The sequence below is a fragment of the Crocodylus porosus genome, unplaced genomic scaffold (assembly GCF_001723895.1).
Source record: "Crocodylus porosus isolate Cpor-Errol unplaced genomic scaffold, CroPor_comp1, whole genome shotgun sequence".
NCBI lineage: Eukaryota > Metazoa > Chordata > Crocodylia > Crocodylidae > Crocodylus > Crocodylus porosus.
The window spans coordinates 89,974,435-90,001,301 of NW_017728947.1; the positions used below are offsets into that span (position 1 = coordinate 89,974,435).

General features: G+C 45.0%; 1 protein-coding gene and 1 long non-coding RNA gene across 2 annotated transcripts in view; one reads left to right on the forward strand and one right to left on the reverse strand.

The window, feature by feature from the left end:
* LOC109321706 overlaps positions 1 to 9,019 on the forward strand; it is a 17,932-nt gene extending 8,913 nt beyond the window's left edge. Inside the window, exon 3 of the long non-coding RNA XR_002104147.1 lies at positions 9,008 to 9,019. This is a non-coding gene — a long non-coding RNA (uncharacterized LOC109321706). The remainder of the gene's footprint in view (positions 1 to 9,007) is intronic.
* Positions 1 to 26,867, reverse strand: part of ITPK1 (inositol-tetrakisphosphate 1-kinase) — a 225,481-nt gene that overhangs the window by 112,988 nt on the left and 85,626 nt on the right. The window lies entirely within an intron of this gene.

Here is a 26,867-nt window from a genome sequence, read left to right on the forward strand (position 1 = left end):
GTTTAAACCTGTAGCAGAACAGAAGTTTGGTTCACATAAACCAGTTTCAAAATGGCTGAAACTGGTTTAAGATAAACCTAGTTGAATGTAGTATCAGACTTAACTGATTTGGGTCAAACCAGTTTATGGAACTTCTGTCCCAGACCCCTACCTGATTCAAAATTAAAAATCACAGTCCTCCCCAGCATCCTAGTATGCTTTCCAGCCCTGGGCTGTTCTGTGCCATCTGCTCCAGCAGAGAAGCTGGTGGGAGCGGTAGGAGGGGGGAAAAGGGGAGGCAGGGACTGCCCCTCTTCGTCCCCCCCAGGCAAACCCCATTTGGGATCTGGTACCAGGAAAGGAGGAGTTAAACTTCCTTTCTCCCAAGTACAGAGATGCCCTGCCTTGCTAAAAACTTACTTCTGGCTGCAACTATAGACTACAAATTCCAGAGGCACCTGGAAGCAGGAAGGGGAAGTGATGAGCAACTCTGCAGAGTCCTGCTGCTATGATTCTGGACTGCAAATCCCAGAGACCTTAGGGGCAGCAGGAAGAAGAACCAAACACAGTCCATGCTGGCTACATGCCAGAGAACCATGCTCTAGCACCCCCTAGCTTCTGGCCTGAGCTATTGCAGGTAAGTGGCTGCAATTCCTGAATCAGAAGTTAATGTCTGTCCAGTTGTCTATAAATTTAATCTGTGCAGTTTAGACTAACCTTCAAAGACAGCCTAATACGGAATGAATTCATTCTGATCATCTGTACTTAGCCTTGGGGAGAACAGCTTTTAAAAGCCTCCTCTAGCAGAGGGGAAGGGACAGAAAGAATTTGCAAAATAAAATTCTTTTTCTTTCCCTGTTGTCAGAAATAATATTAATGGAGATAAAATTTACTTTGGTTTTACTACAAGGACACTTTTGATTTTTTGGCAAAGAGAACTTCATCGGGAAAGTGTTTTATGTATTCAGACGCTCTTGATGGTGTCTAAAGGTTGTTCAAAGTTAGAACAACTGAGTACATAGGTTCCATCTCCTGTCTGCTCTTTGGTGCATAAAGCAAAATTGAAAAGATACAAAAACAATGAATGATCAGATACAGCACTTGTCTATACATCCCCATGCCCTACGAATCCCTGAACTTTGTCTTGGGGTTCAGTTACTTCAGGTGTGATGTATTCCTGCAGTTTCCCAAACATTTGACAGCATCAACCCAGCGCTCTGTAAGGGCACGCCAGCGTTTGTGCCGGCATTCGCATAAGGCGGGCATGAGGTAGCTGCACAGAGAGGCACCCCCAGGGAGCAAAGCAGCAGGCGCACCTCTGCAGGCATGGAGCGCAGCTGCCAGGGGCCCCGCCCTAGTGCTGCCACCTACCATGGGCTCTTCTGAGGCCTCCACCCAGACGGAGCTCACGGTGGAGTCGGTGGCCCCTTGCCCCCGTCTGTGGAGAGGGCTCGGTGGGGTCCTGGAGGTCTCCTTGCCTGTCCCTCCTGGGCACGACTTAGGGCCCTGGAGGAGCAGGTAAGTGAGCTCCAGGCTGCTGTGCGCAGGCTGAGGGGGATCAGGGATGCAGAGGACGAATTTGATGCCTATTTTTATTCTCTGCAGGCCTGGTCACCCACTGTACAGCCCCTGCAGGAGACGCATCCAAGGCAGGAGTGGAAGAAGGTGCCCAAATCCAGAGCTGCTAAGCCTAGAGTGGTGGAAGCTCCCCAGGTTCAGCTGGGGAACAGGTTTGATGCCCTGGCAGCTGTGATGGAAGAAGACGGTGGAATGGCCTCTGGCAGGGACGATGCCACTCCCCACACAACAGGGAATGGGCAGAGAGCGAACACCAGGAGGAAGAAATGCTGGGTCCTAGTCGTCAGAGACTCCATCCTACGAGGACTGGAAGGTCCCATCTGCTGGCCCAATCCCTGGACACAACAGGTCTGCTTCATGCCTGGGGCTCGGGTGAGGGACATCACGGAAAGGATCCCGGCCTACATCTGACCTGCAGACTAGTACCCCATGGTTGTCATCCATGTGGGTACGAATGACGTGGCCAGGGGCAACCCTGACAGCATTATGATGGATTTCAAGGCTCTGGGAGATGAGCTGAAGGAGATGGGGGCACAGGTGGTATTTTCCTCTCTTCTTCCGGTGAGTAGGTGGCGATGGCGACATGAGGCCTGCATTGGTGTGGTCAACCAGCGCTTATGCAGCTGGTGCCGCCAGGCAGGCTTTGAGTTCCTTGATAATGACCCATGCTTTCAGGCGGGGGACTTGCTGGGGTGGGATGGGCTTCATCTCTCTCCTGAAGACAAGTGTGTCTTCTCTTCCAGGTTGGCTGATCTCGTACGGTGAGCTTTAAACTAGCCTTGCCGGGGGAGGGGGCCACAGGAAGACAAAAGAGACGCCATCCGAGCAGGACAGGTGAAAAGGCAAGGAGTGCCAAGGTAAGAAACAGGGGTCCAGACAGTCTCCCTAAACAGGGGGTGGCACACACAGTCTTGCAAGGCCTTAAATGCCTATATACCAATGCTCACAGTATGGGGAATAAACAGGAGGAACTCGCCCTCAGAATAGCTAGTTCAAACCCAGATGTCATAGGGCTAACGGAAACGTGGTGGGATTCATCCCATCTCTGGGCAGTTAGCATTAGGAGCTATATGCTTTACAGGCGGGATAGAGAAGGAAGGAAAGGTGGGGGTGTGGCACTATGTCATGGAACACTACACATCCTCTGCTAGCAGAATGGGCTCAGAGGAAGGGCAGGCTGAAGTGCTCTGGGTTAAGATTCAAGGAGACTGTGGGGAGAGTGATTTGACAGTGGGGGTCTACTACAGACCCCCCAACCAAGGGGGGGGAGCTGGACTGGGAATTTTCGGGCCAACTTGCAGATGCAGTTAAGGCAAGGGATGTAGTGGTCATGGGTGATTTTAAGAAGAACAACTACTTCACAGATAGGGTGGCTAAGAGCTGGAACCAACTTCCTAGGGAAGTGGTGCTGGCTCCTACCCTGGGGATCTTTAAGAAGAGTCTTGATGACTACCTGGATGGACTCATTTGAGTCCAGTTTTTTCTCCCGCCCAAGCGGGAGGCGGCAGGCTTGAAGATCTACAAGGTCCCTTCCGACCCGACTTCTATGATTCTATGAACCCGTATACTCCATCAACCGACAAAGCACTCCCAGAAACTACAGGGTAAATTTTAACTGCAAGCAAAAGTGATGTTAGGAGTAAGGGCCAGAGTAAACAGAAGAGGTGTAACTAAACATTTATTAAGGGATGCAAGAGGAAAGATACCAGCTTATCAGGCAGGACCATAGGCAGGTCTCTCAACACACAGACCCCTCCTTTTGTCTAGAACAGGGTTCCCAAACTCTGGCACATGTACCCCTGGGGGTACACAAGGCATCTCTGTGGGGTACACAGGAGAAACTATGCCATGCCAAATTTAATCTTCATTATAATAACTGGCATTTAAGGGGTCAAAATAAATACCACTATGTATGCTGTTAGGGATACATGGGCAGCTGCTAAATCTGGAAGGGGGTACACAATAAGAAAACGTTCGGGAACCTCTGGCCTAGAATATTTCAAGAACTAAAACAGGTCTTCTCAACCAATTAACAAGGTCAGAAAGTGCTCTCTGTCTTCCTACTACAAAACCAGGTCAACTATTCAGCACGTGCTGCTGTGGCTAACTGAGCCAAAGGGCACTGAGTGAGACCTAGATGAATATAAACCTTTCTTTGTGAAGGTAACAGGAACACCAGGCTGATCCCACTGCAAAGAGGTAATACAAACCAACCCATTGCAGGCTGCAATGCAAAAGAATGAAAAACTTCACTATCAGGTTCTTTCTGTCCCTCCCTCTCTGCCCTGCTACCTTCCCCAGGAATGAATTAACTTGTCTTTAAAGTTCTGCTGCAACAGCAGATATCTGAGAAAGGAAATCCCCTATAGTGTGTAGCCTTCCCCCTCCCTCCCCGCACTCCTCTCGCAGCTGCCTGGCTGGCTAGAGAAGCAAACACCTTAGCATTAACAGCAGCAGTGATATCAGCCTCAGAGAAACTCTTTCCAATAAGAAGAAAATCCAAGTGGAAAAATACCACTTTTTCACACTTCACAGAACAAAAGAGAGATTTAAGATTAACACCCATTTAACAGCTAGTTCTTTTTTTCCTACGGAACCAGTCTCTTTTGTACTGTTCTGTCCAATCTAGTTTTAAAGGTTACTATTAAAGTCAAGTACAGACATTCAAAAAGCCCAAGCCTGAATTGATTCAGTCTTCGCAGGTTAGTCTAACCTGCTTAGATTGAACCGAGAAGCAACTGAATAGTGGCCAGAAGGCTGGAGGGAAGATGAGCTGGGGAGCGGCCCCATGGCTGGCTGTTGAGCATGGCTGGGGAGGGGTTTAAACCCCCACCCAGGCCTGCACAGACCCCAGCCAGTGTGTGCCTGAAGAGGGAGGAAAGCAGCCCTTGCAGGTTTGTCCGGGAGAGGTGGGGGAGGGCATGGCCAGACACCAGCACTGCTGAGAAGGCTCTGGTGGATCTTAGTAGATCACCGACTCCACACAAATCAGTAATGTTAGTTCACCAGAAAGACAACTGCACATTTGGGCTGCATTCACAGGAATACTGCATGTAAGGCAGAGGAGCAACAGTGCCACTCTGTACAGCATTGGCTAGCACTCAGCTACAGGGCTCTGCAATTCAAGAAGGATGTAGAGAAACTGGAGAAGATGCAGAGGCGAGAGACAGAGGTGATAAATGGGTTGGAATGCAAGTGCACAAATTAGGCGTGTTTAGTTTACAGAAAGGGAGATTAAGGCTGGAGGGAAATATGAGAGCAGTTTTCAAATATTTGAAATGCTGCCATAAAAAAAAAAAAAAAGGAGGGAGAACAACTGTTCTCCCCTGCAGCAGAGGGCAGGACATAAAACAACTGATTTAAACAGTGTTCTTAATAATTTCCACTTGGGTCAGATACTTTCAATCCCACCTGTGACCTCACATTCCCAAACAGCCTTCATTTATGTACTGCGACTCCAGGAGAAACATATCTATGTAGCACCTAATTTATTACTCATCCTTTGTAAATTCTGTTGTCATCTGGGTCATCATTTTGCATCTCCTCATCAATTTTTGTGCATTTGTCCGTCTGCTAGGAATATGTTTCATCTAGTGAGAATATTCAGTGCACTGCTCTGAACCAAATCCCAGTTACAACTTTTTTTTTTTTTTTTTTTTTTAAAAGGAAAAGAGAGACACATGTAAGCTGCACCTCCCTCACTAATACATCTCATCCTTTTAGATACAGAGCTTTGGTGGCTGCGTAAAAGATTTTTCCGGCAACTGTAAAACATGTAGAAACATCTGTATCCATCATCATACTAAGCTTTTCCATTAGGACTTCTGGGTGAATGCAGATGCAGTTTCTGGCAGGCAAGCGGTTAAGCACTTTAGGTTTCTTCACGGATGCTAGAAAGACAACTGCTGATTTTGAGCACTGCACACAAAATAATCCATGTTACCCAAATCCAAGAAAAGCTTCCTGCCAAAGATTTCCCCAGGAGTTGCAAGTACTCCTGTGGATTAGGAACGGCAGCAGAACGAATCCGAAGATTAGCAGAGAAGAAAAGCTGAAGGGCAAGTGTGACACACAGGAGGATTACAGCTGTGAGGAAGGAAAGTTATAGGGAAATGTAGAGAGAATTCCATCCTTGCTAAGGAAATGGACTAATTTCACTGACTTCATTTTTGCTAGAAAACAGTATTCATATATCACAATTTTTTTTAAATTGCAGCACATGAAACTCTAGAAAAACCAGTGGGTAGGTTCAGAAAACCTGTTGAAACCCTGGATGCCAAATCAAAACTTTTGCCTGCACACACACACAGTTTAGTAAGAGCAGAAGAACCACATTCTCTGGAAAACATCTTACGTTTCCAACTCTAAGCTTGGGCAGAATGGATGAAAGTGCTGAAAGCCCCACTACTAATCCATGCCAGAACCATGCAGCAAGGGAGGCAAGAGGGAGTGGAACTGGGAAATTCTCATCAGATCAACAAGGCTCAGGATAGTCAATCTTACTCGGTCCTCAGTACCATATACCAAAATACTGCAACATCCAGAAGTCTGTGAATGCAGATTAAGAAAGAGATGAAGAGGGAGACACTTGAGTAGTAATGTTTATGCATAACAGGATCACCAAGCACGCAATACAATGGAAATTAATCTGTATCTGGAGGTCTACCTGGAGGAAAAGTCTGCTAATAGTAAAGCTGTGAGTAAATTTAAAACTCAAAGGATATTCTGTGTGGAGGAGAAAGTGTGTAAAGGGATGAAAACATTTCTTTGAAAAATTCTTGAGCAGTCAAAAGACAGAGTACAAACTTTCTTACTTGGCAGTGGGAACATCAGCAGATCAATAAAACACTCTCCTACAAAAAATGAGAACATTAGGCTGAAGGATTTAAGCCAGGTTATTTTGGTGTTATCTTATTTTTAGTATTGAATGCCTTAAAATTTTAAGGAAGTCCAGACCTGACCTGAACTGCAGGGCTATGACTCATTTCCAGGAGAACCCTAAATAGCGTGCCTTCCAGATACCAAAAGGTGTAGATCCTCTGGAACACACAGCTGCTTTTTTGTTTAATTTCTAATGCCTCCAGAGTAATTACCCTCTAAATGATTGTTCCAGCTGGTGAACATACAGTCACAGCCAAGCCTTCATCACCCTAATCACCTCTCTCACCAAGCAATGGCAGAATATCTGGTTTACATATGTGCTTCCCATCCCACAGAGTCACTGATAATGCAGAGCTATAAGCAAAGCAGAGTGCATCCAGAACACATTAACCCAGTCTGACTGTCAGCAGCCTGAATTTATGCCATCTTTATTACATCCTAGAAACATTAATGATGGCTGGAAGAGAGCGAATGTAATTGTATTTTTTTTTTTTTTTAAATTTCCCCTCAAATTAGTAGGTTGAAGTTGAAATGTGCTTCCTTACCAAAATCCCCTCCTTCACATTGCATCACTGTAGTTTTTTCGTGCATGCTGGGTGCCAGGGAAGGTCTTGCTGAATTCTCAAGGACCAGGGAGAAAGAAAAGAGGGTGAAAACCCTGGAAGACTTGGTTGGCAGGGAGAAAATAAAAGCATCATATGGACTTTGCTAAGGGGGGTAAAGAGGGTAAAACGTTGTGCCTACAAATCTTGACCTCTGTCTTTTTTAAATCAGAAAAGATTCCTAACACACTTTATGCCCAGCACCTAGCAGAAATCTAAACTGCTCCAAACTTGCCTGTGAAAATAAGTGATCTTTACAGTAGGATGAAAATTAGAGTCTCTCATTTATAAATATGTTTTCAGGCTTCAGACCACCTCTGAGACAAGAAAGAATTTTTAAACCTTCCAATGATGAATTAAAGGACATGTTTAAATGTTCAAATATTCATAAATAAATACCACAATACTATTTCTGAATGCCTTTGAAATGCACACAATGAGGGGTTGACATGCCCAACAGGTGGACTTTTCATTTCTTAAGGCAGGGCTGTCCAACTGCTGGCCTGTGGGCTGCATGTGGCCCTTGAGCTCATGCTCCAAGCACCACTTCCCGCTTTGCTCTCTAGATTGGGGCAAGCCATTATTTGGGGTGGAGGGCCGCTTACTGAGTTTTGGGAAGCCGTTGAGGGCCACATGACAAGCAGCCAGGGGCAGATGAATATTTATTTTCTAAATTTTTAGAGGCCAAGTGGGCCAGATAGAATGGCCTGGTGGGCCACATGCAGCCTACATTTTGCCCACCCCTGCTCTAGGTGCTGTGGGCCAGAGTCCTCACCCTTGCTCCTACAGCTTCTGCTGTCTGCTCTGGGTGAGGGGTGGAATGGCCTGTGGGGCTGAGAAACCCTGTGGTCAGGTGGTTCAGGGGGAACTGGGGTCTCCACACAGAACTAAAAACGCTGGCACAGTGCAGTGGGAATTGCCCACCACATGGCAGGAGGGGTAGCTCAGGCGGCTCTCACAACACAACAGATGCCCATGCAGTGTGGAAGTGGCAAGGGCAAGGGGAGAGGCAGCCTCATGCACCTAGGGTGTATGCAGCTCCCATGGCATGTTGGCGGGTGGGATGCGACACCACCTGCCGCCTCTGGACACTTAGAAGTTGGACCACCCTGTCTTGAATGATCAGATTACTTATGGTCAACACTAGAATTTTCCAATATGACGACTCTTCTGCATGCATGGATTGATAGGCAAGACTGAATAACTTACATCAGAAAAAAAAAGTGTCAGAGATTAGAGATTAATTAGTCTCTCAGTTTTCTTTGCCTAGTAGGGTTAATTCATCCCTCAATTATGTGCACACAGTCCCCCAGGCACAACAGGATCTGCACACTTACCAATAGACACTCCTGATATGAAATCTAGACCTTGCTGAAGTCAATGAAAGAGGTACTAGAAAGATAACTAGAACTGGAAATTGTAAAATGTGGACATGATAAACACGTTGACTGCAGATAACAACTCTGAATCGTGGTATCATGAATTGATTCAGTTTAAATTAAATGTAAGCTTAAAAATACATACAAAGTTTTAAATTCCAAAGGGCAAAACTTCAGGAAATTAAAAGAAATTAAGTGAAGTCAGCTGAACTGAAGAACTCAAAGACACTTCTTATGTGGAAGAGAGAAAAAAATTGAGGGAAGAGTATGTGTACTATTAAGATAATAGTAGAAAGAAGAGAGCCCACAAAGAATTGAAAAAACACACTGTTCAAAGAACAATTTTAGGTCTGGAAGCATAGGAATAAAATGACAATGTTCAGACCTAATACAAAGCACAATAAAAGGTTCTTCTGCCATATAGACAACCAAGCTGCCAAGCAGTGAGAATGAAGTTGACAATGAAGATAACCGACACATGGCCCCCAAATTAAATGAAATCATCTTCCCCAGTTTTCAATAAAGATGATAATGCCACTTATAAGGCAAAGGCAGGATGGCTACGAAATGAGGATATAGAAATGAAAGTTACCACATTTGGGGTGAAACCAAAACTTGAAGAGTATAATGCTCTCACACTGGCTAATCTCCATCCCAGAAATGTGAAAGAACTGGCACATGGAATTACATTGATAGATCTATGTTGGCAGAGGATCCACATCACTGGAGGATAGCAGATGCAATATTTATATTTAAAAGGAAAGAGGTGTTTTAGGCAACTTCACATCCATTAGTCGAAGCTGAATAGCCCACAGAGCTTTAGAACACAGTTTTCAGGAAAGAATAACTAATAAAGACAAGGAGACAAAAGGAAAATGGGTTAAATGACCATGGGTTTACCTAAGGATACCAGATCACTTTTCTAATGAACGAAAGCTATCTTTTTTCTAGACAAGGGAAGCGAGGCAGACTCATCTATACAGACTTTACTATTACAGCATTTGATACCATGAGGTAAACTGGGAGAAGTGGGGATTAAAAGGGACTTGCTAACTGGAATGACAGTGCTCATGTTGAAAGGACAAGTAGAAGGTTGCAGAGATTCCTAGTGGAGTTTCTGAAGGATGATTTTGTGACCAAGCTTGGTTGATATTTTTCATTATGACCCAGGAACAAAAAGTAGGCACAAAGATGGAAAGAGTTGTCAATACAGAGAAGGATGCCAATATCAAACAGGAAGTACTGAGATACCTTGAGCACTGGCGCAACGCAAATGAGATGAAGGTCAAGAGCATCAAGCACGAGGTCATGCTCTTTGGGGCTAACAAGAATATTTCCTATAAACAGGAGGTTCATTAGTTACAAACAAGACAGAAGGGGGGGGGGGGGTTAGCAGCCAACCACAAGATAACTATATGCCACCACTGTGATGAAACTGTGAAAAACATATAGAAGCAAACCTAGGACTTGTTAGTCATGTTTTTACTGAAAATAAGAAACCATTAGGCAACTGCAACTGGTGAAACCTCATCTGAAGTGATGTGCACAATTCTAGTCAAGAAAAAAAAGGCTTCATACTGGAACAGGTGCAGAAACAGGGAACGGAGCATCTATCCTATGAGAGGAGACTAAGACAGCCTGGCTTGTTTAGCCACACAAACCAAGGGGCCTAACTAAATTCTGCAGAAATGATGTGGACAGCAACGGGGGGTGGAGCACAGAGGGAAAAGAACAAGCTCAGCTAACACACAATGCCAGCACAATAACAAATGGGAACAAACTGGCCAACAATAAAAATGAATCAGGAAATGAGAAGGCCCATAACCACCATAAAAGCAAAGGTCTGGAGTAATACGAGTAGCTGGGGCAAACACCAACTGGTTTTAAGATGGTACTTGATCAGTTTGTGAATGGGATTATGTGACATCGCTGCTTCCACCAGCAAGAAAGGACTTGATAACCCAGGAGATGCCCTTTCAGTTCCATATTGATATATTCACACTGTTCACATAACAAAGTAGACTTTGACCAGTTGCAATTCTCAGCTGAATCAAAGGATTTTAACTGCTTTCTGGTAAGGGTTTACCACAGTCATTAATAAAATAATACAGCTACGCAAAACAGAAGAAGATCTAAATTGAACAATCGTAGGTTCCAAATGACATCTTTTCAAGCTTACATTTCACTGAAAACAGAGTGCCAGGTAGCACATGGGCAAGAGGAAAAGACCCAACTCAACACAAGGGCATGCTGAGAGAAGGCAATTTGGAAACCTAGGTTCACCTAGATTTCCTGTGACCCTCAACTCTCTTACCAATCACTTTAACCAAAGCAGCTGGTTTGGTTACCATATAGAGAAGGAAAAATCATACCACCATGTCTGGCTCAGTCCCCAGGCTGTACTTATCTTCTGCATCAGTGTCCCTTAAGGCAGAAGCCTGCTTACATGATTTTAAGGAAGATGCACCAATTTAAAGGAACATCTGCCAAATTCTACTCAAAATTCTCTTTAAATTCAGCCATTTTTGTAATACCCTAATTAGCAGTAGTTTCAGGTACTGGTCCCCAGTGCCTGTGGCTTTACAGTAACATTTCCCTCCCCCCAGCCCCCACCATCCCCTTGCCCTGTGTGAAAAGCCCACACAAACAGGAAAAACTGACTTCTTATATAGAGGCAGTGAAATGGTCTATAAACAAAACTGCTCTCAAAGGCAACAATTAAATAAACTGAAAAGGACAGCATGAAACGGCAATTTTTCTCTAATCTTTTCAGTTTACAGTAACTAAGAACAACTGTCAGAGCAGTACTTCAGATATTCTCAAAGAATTGGGATCTATAAGCTGATGGTGCCCCCTTCAACAGGCATCAGATGCAATTACACTTATTATTTATAAGTTAATTAGCAGAGGCAGAAAGAAAAGATATTAAATCAAAAAGTAAACATGGACTATAAAAGGCAGAATTGCCTAGCATACCCGCTGGGTGACAGAGGATACTGGAAGACCTCATGTAGCTCAGCCTGGTCTTTATCAAGCTCTACTCCACAGGTGTGCAAAATACAGCCTGTGGACTGGATCTGGCCCACAGGGCCCCTAAAAAAATTAATATTTCTCTGCCCACCCGGGGCCAGGGCAGTGCGCTGCCCCCTGCCTGTACCACGGGGCTGGGTGGCACTGGGTGTGAGCGGATAGGGAGCCAGTGGGAGCACAGGGCCTGCACCCGTGTCCCAGGGCCAGTGCCGGTGGGGCCCAGAGAAGGGTGGCAGAAGCATGGGTCCCAGCTGGCAGGGGCTTTATGGAGCCGGACCAGCTCCCACCTGCCTGCTGGTGCACCCCAGCCTGGCTCCACAGACCCCTGCCAGCCTGTGCCCTGCTCTGGGCCCCACCAGTGCTGGCCCTGGGACATTGGTCCCAAGACATTGAGACATTGGACCCAAGATGGTGACCAGGGGGAGGGGCACCTATCACAGGGTGGGGCTACCCATGTGGTGTTCAACAGCCTGCTAAAACTGGGTAAGCAGCCCTCCGCCCAAAACAATTGCCCGCCCCTGCTCTACTCACTGTCTCTAAACCCAGCAGCAGAATTCACTCCCAGTTCCAGCATCTGCTCTTTCCTCATTGGCCTTCAGCACCCCACCCCAAATTGTCATGTGGGATTGCTGCAGACCATTAGCATTGATTTCTCCCCTCAGCCTTCTCAGTGACCTCCCTGCCCTAGTTTCATTGATGCACTTGTTGATCTTCTCCTAGCTTGGCTTATCTCAGTCCTCAACTCTTGCCACTTTCCCTCTCCAGCAAACTCCTTCCTATCCCAGCTGCCCCCCAACACCCTTTAACCCTCTCTGCTCGTGCTGTATAGCACAGCTTGCAGAGGTCCCATGACTAAGCTGACTTCCTTCACTACTGTGTCATACTCTTTAATTTTATCATCTCACGAGCTGAACATTCTCACTTCTCCAGTTTAACTGAACCCCATGACCACAATCCCAACTGCATTTTCTCCATGTCTAACTTTCATTTGACTCCTCCTACCCTTCTAATTGTTCCTTCAGCTTGTCCTTCAAAGATTCATCCTCATTTTCCCTTCAAACCTTTTTTCCCCTCCCGCTCTATTCTTTATATCTCAGTAATCTAATTCAGAAATTCAACTCCAAATCTCAGTGCAGATGGCTCAAAGATCTACCGCTCTATTTCAGACCTTCTGGTTAAACTTAAAATTTTGGCCATCTCTCTGACATCTCCTTAGGTGTTTGTGTCATGCTGTGTTGGAGGTGACATGTCTTTCCCCAGCCTTTTCACACTTCTCTTGATCACTGAAAATAACCTGAGCATCCTGCCTGCCCCTCAGCGTCATCTGGGTCCTCACATCCAAGTTAAGTCTTGATGACTGTTCCTTCATTATATGTATGATGTGGTCTTTCCTGTCCACACTCCAACTAAAACTCTCACACTAGTGCCCATCACCTCATGTCCCAATTACTGTAATATCCAATTCTCTAACCTTGACAAAGGCAAGTGTGCCCAGCTCACGTTCATCCAGAATGCTGATGCAAGGATCATTTCCCTAGCCTATTGTTATGCCGCATCACCCCTCTTTATACAACCCTCTATTCACTCCCTCTCAATCACAACAAATAAGGTCTTTCTGTCCCCTTCAAAGGGCTTTCCAACCTATACCCTCCCTACCCCACAACTATTCAATACTAAGTGATCATCTTGCAGCTGTAACATAACATCAGAAGTGTAAGTTTGAATTGATCCATCTCCCATCCTGCCCCACAAATTAGGTAGGAGCTCCCTACAAATCATCACAAAACTGCCTTGTTACAGACAAATCTCTCCTTAAGAACTCCCTTTTGCTGTGATGCTTACACAAACTTCACAGCAGTTACAGCAGCTCAGATCTCTGTTGATCATGCTAATCAGTGTTATCTCATTGTTGCATTGAAATTCTGATGTGCCCTTATCCATCTGTTGGCTTTTGTCTTATACTTAGGAGGTAAACTCTGAAGCAGGTCCATCTTTTTTTAAGCTATGTTTGGACAGCTGGGGTCCTGATCCGTAACTGGGCCTCCTGTGGCAATACAAATAATAAATGATAAAGGAATGTAACCCACGCTCTCACCATACGGCTCTGTCACCATTCAGCGACTTGTGACACTTTCACAAAAACTGTTCATTTGTTTTACACCAGGGACCAAGAATCCATAATGAAAATGCCACATCCTGCTCTCAGCCAAAGACCAAATAGATGCCTTGCCTTAGATAAGCATCCCAGTAAAATCAGGACAGGCAGCTTGGTAAGGCAGAATGGAAAGTTTGCTCTATCGTTGCTGACACTTCATTTACTCTGCAGATAGAGGACCTCAGACTCCAGGGCTGTCAATCCAATACCTGTACGTTTTCAGTGAAAAATCTAAGTCATAAAAAGGGAGCCCATTTTGTGACAAAACTCGGTTCAGTTAGCTCTCTAATTGGCAGCCCATACTTACTGTCAGACTAAACACACATACTGAAACTTTTTGTGCACACACACTTGAAACTTTCAAGCTAAATGCCAATTTCCAAATTCCACATGCAAAGCTCTTTTCTTATTAAAATCAAAAGAGGCGAAGCAGCTTCCACTTTAATTTACTGCAAGATCCTAATAGGCTATTCCAATGACGGAGAACTCAGAAGAAGGAATGTTATATTTAATGAGGATTTTTAATGAACTGAATAGTAGACAGGAACAGAATACAACTCCCTTCTCCCTGGCATTTTATACCTGTTCAAATCATTGAACACAGAATAACTGAATTGAAAACTTACAGTAACTGGAAAAAAAAGTTCCCATAGATCAGGTTAATGGTGTACACAGTAGGTTTCTATTTAAAAGCAAAACTGCGTGCTTCCTGATGGGAGTTGGTGAACGAGTTCCTACAGATGGTTTCTTTTGACTGGTTCCAGCAATGAAACACAAGCATGCTCCACTGAGCCAACAATTTACACAAGAACCCAATCTATACTTAATGCAAAGCTGTCAAATTCTTGATTCTCCTGTTACTGAAGGGGGGAAAAAAAAAAAAAGACTATACAAAAGACTGACAGGATATGTAGATGCTTCTGACTGTTCTTTCCTTTCCTTGCTTCCTTGTTCCCTTCTAAACTCATCCCTCCTCTTCCTCTAGCTCTACTGAACTGAACAAGAGTGCTAAGCCACCAATAACGTTCTCTTCCTCTTCTCCTACCCATTTGCTTATCAGCAGTTCACAATCCTCTGAACAGCCAAACCATCCCTTCTACTTGTCTAGAAACAGGAAGCAACTGAGGTGTGTGACCCAGCTGGCCCCTATTAAAGATAATGTTATCAGAGTTCCGATTGTTCCTGTCTGCATCTGGTGTTGGGAGGAAATAATACACTTGTTGGGGCTGGAATATGGGATGTTGAAAACTATGAATCTGCTTGTACACACACAACTTCAACTATATGTTGCTTTAAATACAGGGCTCTTTGACATCATTGTAAGTGGCTATTAATTTATTATTCTTCCCCAAGGCCATTATTGGGGAAGCAGAGGAAGATAAAAATGAAGATCTGTATGCACGTAGTGACCTGACAGCTGACTCCAGTTGTCAGCAAGGTCTGATGTATTGAGTACCTTCACGTTGCAATGAAGTTTAGCTGCTAGAAAACAGGAAATGTCACAGGATCTACATGTATAAGTTGAATTGCTGAACTCCAGGCCATGTCCTTTAAAAAACAAAAAAAACAACACAACAAACTTAAAACAATGGAAGCCTCCTTCATACCCACTTCCTACCAAGCAGAGACCTATAGTGCAACACACCAAGAAGCCTGTTTCTCGTTGGTCACAAGTACCAATACTACAAAAGGGAACTTTGTTCCATGTAACATTTTTTGATAAAATACTACAGTTATAATTGGTCTAACTGTGCAGCACCCAAACTAAAGCACAATAAAATGTGCTCTGAGGCACTGGGACTACAAAACCATGCAAAATAATTACTACAGTCATCCTGTAAGGGCCAGATAAGAGCAAACTGGACCCTAGTCTAATTCATGGGGAATTAAATTGGTGGTTTCCAATTCATGAACACAACATAGCGCCTCTAACAGGATGTGTGTAAAGTGTAATGGATTGCACCATTCCCCCTGCCATTACACACCTGGGTGAGAGAATGTTCCCAGGAAACAAAGCAGCTATTCAACATGCAGCCCAGGAGTCACAGAACAAAATGAGACTGAAGGGAAAAAATGGAAACCCTCCACCCTCCAGGGATTTTGGGGTTTGTTTTTTTTAAATTGTTTCAGTTTTCACTTTTGTACCTCTCTACACAGACCCCTATACCTATAATATAAAACAGACAAAGAAATAAAAGAGAAATGAAGCCACCCGCCCTGCCTTGGAACATTTCATGTGCCTTCAGCATTGGCCTTCAAGTCAGAACAATGATGCAGCTCTCTGCCACTAAGCACAGGATTTCAGTTTTAAGTGATTGTGATGATTAAAACCCTGCAAGTTTCCTTAGCTTTAAATCTATTTCTCACCTGTTTTATTTCTTACAATTTGACTGAGTGGTGCGTCTCACTGCAGTAGAAAATAATCTATGCTCCTGTAAACCCTGTCCTCAGTTTTCATACATAGTACTGTCCAAATAAAGCCAGTCAAGACCAAAATTCTTCCTCTCAAATGCATTCCTTCTACCCACAATACCTCCAGATTTTCACCACTAGATACCTTAACAGCCTGAAACACCATCCAGTGACATCACTGTTCAATACTTCTTTGAAGATTTTAGCAACAGGAACCAAAATGATTCCATCAGTTTTAGCCTGCAGGCCTCACATTTCCCCTCAGTCATTCTCTCCCTCCCTGCTTTGCCACTGTTAGCCCTCTAGAAAGCTGTGGCCTGGTATTTTAAAACACCAATAATCCTCCCTGTATAAACCAGTCTGCTGCAATTCTGTACACGTGAAACCTGTTTATGTAAATAATTTAATACACCGTCTAAGCAGCTACGTGCAGGATATGTTGTTTGTTTGGCCTGTACTTTCTCTGCATTGCCAGCACTGAAGTTATGCGGGGACTTACCTTTCTCTCTAAACCTTTTCCTTCCCTTTTTACTAATAAAAAAAAGCCAAACAACACATTATCTACAAAAATTAAAGTTATTCATATGAGCTATAATGAAACAGCTCTCCCCATCTAAACAACCACTAGTCCTCACAATTTTACTTACGTGTTTGGGTACAGACCCCTAATGTCTACACAAGGAGTGGGAAGAATACATCCTGCAAGCTAGATCCCTCCTGCCAACTGATTAGATCCAGCCTGTGGGCAGGTGCTTACTAGGGTTATGCAAAGCTTTGGTCCGCGATATGATTCAGCCAAGATTTGGCCCGATTTGGGGGCCAAATCTCCAAATCCGAACCAGGAGACCCTTTAAATTTCTCCAGATCGATTTGGAAAAAGAGTCGGCGATTCAGACAGACACAGTTTAAATGTTTTTCTATATACCTCATGGTACCAGGTGGCTCATCAGCGCTGTGATGGTGGAGCGGATGGAGCATCCCACAGGAGTGGGGGGAAGGGGGGGTGTCCCCAATGCACTCAGCAGCAGACCTGGAAGCAGACCAGAAGCGCTCCCAGTCCATTTCCAGGTCTGCCAGGGACCACACTGGGGGGATCCCTCCACACTCCCATGGCTCAGCAGCTGGTGCCTCCTGGGTCCGGGGGGGGGGCGGCACGCAAGGTCCCCCCACAGCTGATCACCAAGCCAGGGAGTTGCGGGGGGCAGCAGACACCTGCATGCTCCCCAGAGGACCTAGAAGTGGACCAGAGATAGTTCCGGCCCACTTCCGGGATTGCCGCTGAGCACGCGGGGGCCCCCCTGCACTCCTGTGGGATGCTCCAGCCACCCCAGCATCGCAACGATCATGAGCTGCGCCTGGTACTGAGGTATGTAGAAAAAACATTTAAAGCTGTGTCTATGTCTGAATCGCCGATTCCCGAATCAGCATCAAATCTTCAGATTCAGAGTTAGAAGAATCAAAAAATTGGGGACAGTGATCTGAATCAACAAATTGAATCACTGTTCCAGATTCAGGCTGAATCTGAATCAAATACAGCCCTTTTTGCACACTTCTAGAGCCCACCAATTCATTATATACAGCCCACGGCTGCCGCCTCAGTGCTCTGTATGGGGTTGAGCCCTGCCTGTTCCTGCCCAGGGCAGCCCACACTGCGCTCCCACCCACACCTGCCAACAGCCCCAGCCCTGGCCAGCACACACAGCTTCCTGACAGAGCTGCAACTACCCAGGTACTGCTCAACTCCTCTCCCCCGCACCTCCTGCTGTGTCACTCTGGCAGCAGGCAATGCAGCAAAGTGGTGGGAGCCGTGGAGATGCCTGCCAGGAACTGCATACCCAGTCATTTGGGGAGGGGGAGGGGGGGAAGCTGCTGATGGAAGGTTCCTGCCCCAGGATGCAGGGCTCCAGCTCCTGACAGCCTCCCACCCACTTCACCCACCTGGCATGATGAGCAGCCACCTGTGGGGACCCAAGCGGGTGGAAGGTGGCTAGGAGCTGAAGCCCCTATACTGAGGCAGGAGCCACCTGGCTACAGCTTCCTCCCACCTGACTGGACATGTGGCACACAGCACGCGTCCCCATGGCCACTGTCGCTTCCCCACGCTCCCTGCTGCCCTCAGCTCCACTGGGAGCAGCCCTACTGAGAAGCTGTGCACACTGGCTGGGTCTGGGCCATCAGCAGACAGGTGGGAGCATGCTGCAGGCTAGCACATGTGGGAGCGGTGGGCCTCAGCCTCGTGTGGAACACTACTGGGTCAGCCACAGGCTGGACTGGAGGAAAAGGTGGTGGGCCATACCTGCGCTGCACCATACTGCCCAGGCAAGCTCTGCTGCATGCACCCCCTGCCCCATCACTCCCAGCTTCTCCGTTATAGTAGATGTTTAATTTTTTAGTATACAATACATTTTTATCTATAAATTGTTAAAATGATGCATTCTGAAAGATTGTGTGGGGCCCTGAACAGTTCAACAAAACTCGTTAAGTGGCCTGCCAGCTGAAATATATTGTGCCCCCCCCACCCCCGTCTACACACTATGGTACGGATGTTGGGCAAATGATGCAGGGCATGTCCGTGCTAAAGGATCATGCCATAGAGTACTGCAGGGAAAATGGTCGTGACTGCTCTGCATGTACTTAGACCCAAAAAGAGATGTCACGTAGCTGGTTTAGAGGGGTGTTGCTCCCTTGAAACAGCAAGCTTACTGGCATGAATCCAGAACCATGCTGAGGCAGTTACATTATGCTTCAGGGGGGAGTGCAAGCAGGCCAGGTGCATAGTGCTTCCCTGGGGTGTTCCCTAGCTTTCCTTACCTGTAAAAGGAAGATGAGGGTCATGCATTAACAAGTGTAAGACACTAGTATCATGGTAATGGAGACTATATGAACACCTGGGGCACAGCTATGCTTTTACATTAAAGTGCAGTTCAACTCTCCATCCAATTCCCATCTTACATTTTACCTACCATAGCTGATGTTCCTTTCCTGGGATTTGCTGTGGATGCCTTTTGGAAGTACAAAATACAGATGCTTGATTCAAATAGCATTTTGAGCCTTGCCTTTTAGCCAAGTTTTTTTCATTTGGTTTTGTTTTTATGTTTAAAATTAATTTTCTTCCTTTCCACCTTCCTCTGTTGTTCAGAGGTATGTGACACTTACAATGCACTCAAATACCTTCTATGCTAAATCAAAGGATTAAAAAAAAATTACCCAGATTTTCCATCGGGGGGGGGGGGGATTTGTTTTTTTTTTTAAACTAGAACCCTTTTTCATTTTTTAATGAATCACCAATTTTTAGAGGGAACTGATGGGAAACTACAAATAATGCTGTATTAAAATGGTTGTATTAAAATGATGTTTTGTGCTTTTGCAGGATTTATCATTTTGTAGCTTTTCTGTTAAGAAACGTGACATAGAAACTGCTTTTAAGGCTCAAGTTAAACAGTTAAAACTCTCTAAACTGGGACATGGGTACATCCAGCACTTTTCATTTCAGATATCGTCTTACAACCAGGGATCCAAGTTTTCTGTTTGCTGCAGAAAAACTTGGATTTTCTACTTCAAAGGAGAAAAACCCAGGAAACTGCCAGCCTGTAAGGGACTACTTGAGGCTGGGGGGAGCAGGACAAAGGGGGAGTCATGTGTATATGTGCATGTATATGGCAGCTAGGCACTGTAGCGGAGAGCAGCTCCCTCCAGCTAAGTCTATGTTGGGAGGGAGAGACAGGTGATGCATCAGGGGGACCGGGGGAGGGGGCATGTACCCCCCCACCTAGATTTCTGCACCCACAGCAGGACATGGGGCTGCAGCCTGGCTGGACCAGCTCCAGGCAGGAGCTGCCTCCACAGCCCATCAGGCAGGACCTGGTACAGAAGGGAACACTGAACTGCCATGGCCGCCAAGGTAAGGTGCAGCAGCACAGATCTGTGCCCCCCACTACTGCTGGGTAGGCAGGCGGAACCTCACTTTTGCAGCTATGGTAGCAGAGCACTCCCTCTTGTGCCAGGTCCTACCTACTTGGCTGTAGAGGTAGGTCCTACCCGGCGCTGGTCTAGCCAAGCTGAAGCCCTACGCCCCACTGTGGCCGCAGAATCTGGGGTAAGGGGGCATGTGCCCCCCACTGCCCTTCCTATTACCTGAGCCCATACCCCCCTTCCTCACATACCCACCCCCTTCCTAACACACAGCTGGGGCAGCTGGGGCTTGGGAGTGAAAGGCAATGGTATGGGCCGGGGCAGGGCACCAGCATATTGGGGCTGCTCAGTGCCACAAAGCAGCAGGGGGGGACAGCCACAGCTGGGCTCATGTCTTGGTTAACAAAGGGGGCAGGGGAAGCTCTGACTTCCCATGAAATAAATAAAGTAAATAAAAAGACAACCCCAAAATACATAGGTATTTAAAATTTGTTTTAGTATAATGATTGAAGCACTGTTAGGCTTCTGACCTGCTTAAAAAAAATTGTAAATATATCAATAAAACAAATGAGTTACACACACACACGAGTGTTGTTTCATTTTAATCATGAAAAATGCAGATTTGGAATTTTTTAAGATTGAAGAACTTGGGATTTATTTGTTTGTTCGTTTGTTTACTTATTAAAAAAGTCAGAGTGAAAACCAGGATCCTTGCTTATAACTAATCCAGTTCATTTATGAAACTAGTTGAAACAATAGCAACTTTCAGGCTGGCTCCAAATTCCAATTGGTTCAGTAATAGATGCAAGTTTATACCTGCTTCTACAATGCCTGTCTTCCTTGAATGGTTTACATGCTGTAGCAGAATAGTATTCCTGGTGCAGCATGAAAGAGCTGGAACTGAGTGACCATCAAGGGACACAGACTCTTCAGGACAGGAACTTCTGCCATAGGTCCGCAAAGTCAGGCATAAAGGAGCCCTCAAACTTGACTGGGGCCCCAAGCTGCTCATGCAATACAAGTTACAACATTGTAACAGGATGAAAAAGGAAAGTAGTTACAAGGGAGACTGCCTATGTTGAAGAATCTAACACTTAACTTTAACACTAAGATAGTTGCCCATGCAGCTCCTACTATTTAAAACCCGCACAACTTTTTACCATTAGACAAATGGCACTAGCCCTCTGCCATTCCTATGGAGACCAACAGCACCAGCTCTTTTGTGCAACCTGACTTGTTCTCCTCAGGTTTGCCATCTGCCTCATTTAGTGAGCATATAGCTGTTAGTCAAGACAAGCCTGCTATTAATGCATGGGTCATATTCACTATGCAGGTCACATTTTAATGGACAAAATTTTTAAGCATCTATTTCCAGCAGGAAGGAGGGGAGGAAACATACAGTATATGCTATGGCTTTTCAGTTTTTGCCATTGAAAAATTCTCAACTTAAAGACAAGTTACCTTCAATACTAGTTTTGACAACAATTTTAAATTACACAAGGAGTATGCTCTTCTAACATCCCAGGTGCTTTAAGGTTTAATTAAAATGTGATGCCTTGAATATGCCCTTTTAGACTGATATAGAAGAAAACTGTTTTTATAGGTGGAGAAGCAAATCAGCAGAGTTTACTGATCTCTTATAAAGATTTTTAAAAGTTCACTTGATCACTGCTAGTTGTCCCCATTGACTGTGCAAGTAAAACACTTATTCCTGGCACTGTTAAACACATAGGCCAGGTACAGACATTACACTTCACAGTATAAGCAATCAGAAACTGGTCCATATTCATAACAGAACAGAAAATTCAGCACACAGAATAGTTTAAAAAATGGCAGAAAGTCTAAGATTTTGCATCCAGCCATAAGGGGAACATGCTACTGATCTAAACTATACCAACCTAAAACTGTGCAACAAGACTAATTCTGCCTTGGGCTTTGAGTGTCTGTAATGTCATAATGGGGGAAGGCAACTAGAAATAGCTTTATTTCACGCAGTCCTTGCATATAGGCTATGGATAGAAGTCACGTATAAACTGAGTTAAGTGAGCACAAACTAGTTTCAACCTGTAATGGAGCAGAAGCTCAGTGCACATAAACTAGTTTCAAAATGTCCAAAACTGGTTTGAGAAAAACCTAGTTGAATGTAGTATCAGACTTAACTGACTGAGCTCAAACTGGTTTATGGAACTTCTGTCCCAGACCCCCTCGTGATTTAAGTTAAACCAGAGTCCCCCAGCATCCCAGCATGCTCTGCAGTCCTGGGCTGGGCTGCGATCTCTCCTCCAGTAGAGGTGGGCTGGCCCCGCCCCTCTGCTTCTTAGCTGGAGTAGGGGCAGGCAGGGGCAGGGTGAGCAGCAGCAGCAGCACTAGGGATATGGTTGGGGGGGGCTATGGGCAGCCCTCTGAGCCCCAGTGCCACCACTTGCCCCACAGAGGCTGTGACAGCTCTGCCCACCCTGCTCCCATCCACAGCACTGCCCCATAACCAGGAAGAAGCTTGCACTCCCCAGGAACCCATGACAGGGGCTGCTGCCCTGCGAAGGTCGCTCCCCCCTCACCACTCGTGGCAGGTGCGGGGGCGCAGCCAGAGGCTGGCTGGTATGGCCCCCTTAGGTGAGGGGGCAGGGAGGAGTTAATTCTCCACCCCAACCCCCCAGTGGAGGAGGCGGTCTGGCAGACCCTGGCTGCAGTTCCCCAGGGGCAGAGGGACTAGAGGGGGGGGAAATGGCTCCCTAAAGTAAAGGGCCAGGGAGGCGAAGCTGGCTGGCATCTGGCCATGTCCCTGCCCCTGCAGCAGTGAGGTGGGAGTGCCTGTTCACTTGAGGCTGCTGCCCAGGCATGCTGGCTGCCTTGGGCATCCCCGTAGCACAGCTTCCCTGCAGATGGCATGCTCTGGTGCCCCCTGGCTCCTGGCCTGAGTCACTGCAGGAATATGCCTGCACTTCCTGAGTTAAAAGTGAATGTCTTTTCAATTGCAAATTAGTCTAACCTGCCTAGATTGAACCAACCTGCAAAGAGTATATCAATTCAGGCTCTGGCTTTTTTAATTAAAACTAGGTCCATACATGAGAAATCCTGCACCTACATGGATCTGACTGTAGGTTTGGGGCCTTGCATTGTACTGGGAAATATCTTAGTAGCTCAGCTAAGCACCCAAAATCAGGGTTGAAACCCAACGTGAAATAAGTAAAAGTGCACGGAATGACTAAAACTGTTGCGGGCGGGGGGGCAGGAAGATAGATTATGCACATTAGTAACTGTAACAATATATCTTTAAAAACACTTTCCCTTTAGTACTGATAGTTTAGTTACCTCCTCTATAAATAGAACAATCCAGAGTTGATTGCAAGAAAGATTCTGCTCTCAATTAGTAACTCCTCGCAATGGAAGGAGGAAAGAGCACCAAAATATGGTATGCTCCAACTAACAGATAACACTAAATAGCATCTCACGTTGTCCACTTGTAGCAAGTCCAAGAAACAAAACTGAATTAACAAATCATTGGGAGGTCAAAATAAAATGATGACACTCAAATACTGCTGGCTCAGAAATACATACATAAGACTGACTGAAGGGAGACTGCAGTTCCTCCAGTTCCAGAGAACAATGGTGACTTGTCATCTTTGCCAGTGGTAGATGGTGGCTGACAGCTGTATACACCAAAGAAGGGTATAAAACAATGACCCATGAAAACTAGAAGCCTTCTTTCAGAGACAGTACATTGATATATATAGAGATATAGATATCGATATATAAAGGAAATAAAAGGAAGGAAGATTACCTCAGATACTCTGAAAACTACTTCAGCAGGGCAACTGAGACACTCCTTATAACTCAAAGACCCAACTGTAGAAGGTCTTCAAAAGGAGAACTCCCACAGAACCACTACAAATTTGTGTAGAGTCAAAATGAATAGGCCCTAAGCCTGCAGTGAACTCTTTGTGGGGACAGGACCCAGGTGAAAGAATATGAAGCCAGCACTCTTTAAGAGGACTCAAGCTATAGGTATTAAACACTATGCCTAACATCATGTTAATGGCCTCCTTGACATTGCCATCGCTTCTCCCAAGGAGCATACACAAAGCCTCCAGTGAAGATTTCTGAGCATTAGAACACCCTTTTTCACTTTCCACAACATAGCAGAAAACATGGGAAAGGGTCTAGACTACCAATACAGAGAAAGGATTTTTGGAGGAATGCATTTAAAATAACATGCTACTACCAAAACACTGAACTCCAAGAGCCCACACTGCAAAATACCAGCAGTGCAAAAAAGCTAACTAAAGATCTTGAGTTCACTAAAACGCTTCTAACCACAAGGACACTTTGATAAAAAATACAGCCAAGTGAAACCAGAAGCATGTGCCCCTTAAAAGAACACCATTGCTGCAGGATAATCAAACACGCATAAAAAGACTGGGTAAACAGGATGTTTTCTACTGTGAGGTGTGAGTCAAACCAGGAAAGCCTTACCAAAGTGCTCAGGGTGGGGAAAGAGAAAGCAGTTCTACTGCATCATGTCAAACAATTATAAAGTAAACCAAGTCCTACAAAAAGGAAACACCATCTATGTACAGTACTTGGATCTGCTAATGATGCAGAACAAGATTCACCTCTTTACTGAACTTGTTTCTAGGCACCTGAACACTGGGAAAACTATTGGCAAACCGATGAGAATGGTAGTGAAGAGCAACAAAGAGCAAGCAGAAGGTTAAACAGGCCAATTCATGAGAAGAGCCTACTAATAGACGCCTGATTTTTCAAAGCTGTATAGGAGATTCAAATGGGACTCATTCCCAATTAAAATTAAAATCAGGAGCCCAAATCTTCTAGGCAAGCAGCTTTATAATGCTTAGCCTTAATACATACAGTGCTGACAAAATGACCAATGTGGGGAGACATAACAATAGAAAATCTCTTGGGTGTACAGGACCATTAGGGAAGAGAAATAGTTAAGGTGGCAAAAGACAAAAATGGTTAATTATGAATAATTGGATGAAATTTAAGAGAGGAAATGTTTGGGCTGATTAGCAGGAAGATTTCTTGGCAGTGAGATGTTTTAGGCTATGGAATTCCCAAAGAAACTGACTAAAACATTCCAAATGATGGGGTTAAGCTAGACTGAACAATAGAAAGTTGTACAGTAGGAAGCAACCCCCAACAGCAGGGAAATGGACTGGCTGACCTTCCATTATTATGGATTCTCTTTTTATCTTTTATTCTGCCTACAGTGCAGGCTTGAGGCAAGTCCTTTTACCGTTAGATTCTTATTTCACCAGAACTTTCACTTCCCATTAGCTCCAGCCCATGGATGTGGGAGCAGGTCCGTCCCTTCATATGCACAGAGCCCCTTCTGGAACTAGGTGGTCAAGACTCCATCTGCTAAGCTCTGACCTCTGCACGGTTTGCTGTTAGAGGTTCCAGAGAGAAAGGAGCTGAACTTGAAGACCAGCTCCTGTTTTAGAAAAATGACTGAAGCCCCTCTCAGGTTTGAGGCCAGAGACATTTGCCATTTATTTAAAGCAGCCAAACCCATGATCTGAAATGTTTATTTGACTGCTTCTATAGAAATATTTCATCCTTGCTGCAAGAGAGACATGTTTAATAAGTCTGTACTGATATTTAGCAAGTATTTATCCAGCTCAGCCATGCTGTATTCTCTATATGGCAGGTGGCAATGTATTTTAATGAAATAACAATAATAATAAAAAATTATAGACATATTGTATTTAGAATTCACCCCACTAACTTGCCAGTAGCTAGTTAAGTGCCAGCTTGTAATTACTCAAGAGCTAACTACAATGGAAAAATAGCTAATAAAAATCTATTCTGATAAGCACCATTTTCTGTGTCTTACTCCATGCCTCAAATTGTTTTCCTTGCACTCATTACAAATGACTGGCCAAAAACCCCAGTTCACTGGTTAGAAGGCTGCAGTGCCTCTCTCTATTAAACCATTAAAAAGTGACCTGATTTAGTATTGAGCAAGTTAATGGTTCTTTATAGAGCATGCACTTAGTCCCAGTACCAGCACATGGGAAACACCCTGTGCAAACACAACCAAATTTATTTGCTGCCTGATAAAATCTGAGAGGCACCTTTGGCTCTAAAAGTAACTAAGCAATGAAGATTAAGGAACGTGCACTTGATTTGTAGGACGTCCTAACTCACACGTGTCAGCATTGTGCAGGGCACCTCCATCTGACAGAGACTGCCAAGACAATTCCCAGAATAATCAGTGCATCTTACTGCCAGTTATCCAACTTCCAATTCTCCCCCCCACCCCATGCAAATAAAGAGAGCTTATAACTGATGAAAAAGGAGAACAGGCTCATCAAGATAATTTCAAGTTCCCTAGATTCACCAGCCCCACACAAGCTAGGCTGTAGCACAGCAAATTTACAACTAGATTAAAATGAAGTGCTGTGTGTAAACCACCTCAGAGCAAAGGCTAACCACTAGCTAAAATAAAGCTTGGCTGTTACGCTGGATGGAAAGAAAGTGAAACGTGAGAAACAGCCCCAGGAGCTACCATCACAGAAATACACACTGTTAACCTACTGATGCTCGTGTGAAAGCTCAGAGCTGGTGCTGCAAAAAAAAGCAGCTGAAATGATCAAGCCCCAGCGGAAGTGAACAACAGGTGCAGTCTTTCAGAAAGGCCTTTTGTAACAGAGGCCGACTGAAAACTTGAGACAGCCCAGTCCAATTCTATTACCAATCACAGCCATAGACTCCGAAAGAGCTATACATGCAATGAGTGATGCTGAAGGACAGGAGATGAGGAAATAGAGAATAACTTTCCTCTCCCTTGCTTAGAGGCTACCAAGGAGAATTCCCGGTAAAAATTCACTGAGCGAGAATTTCCATTCTTCAGGTAGTAACCAGAACAGTCCTCCTTTTGGACCAACTCTTTTACAAAGGCTTTTCTGAAAGCCT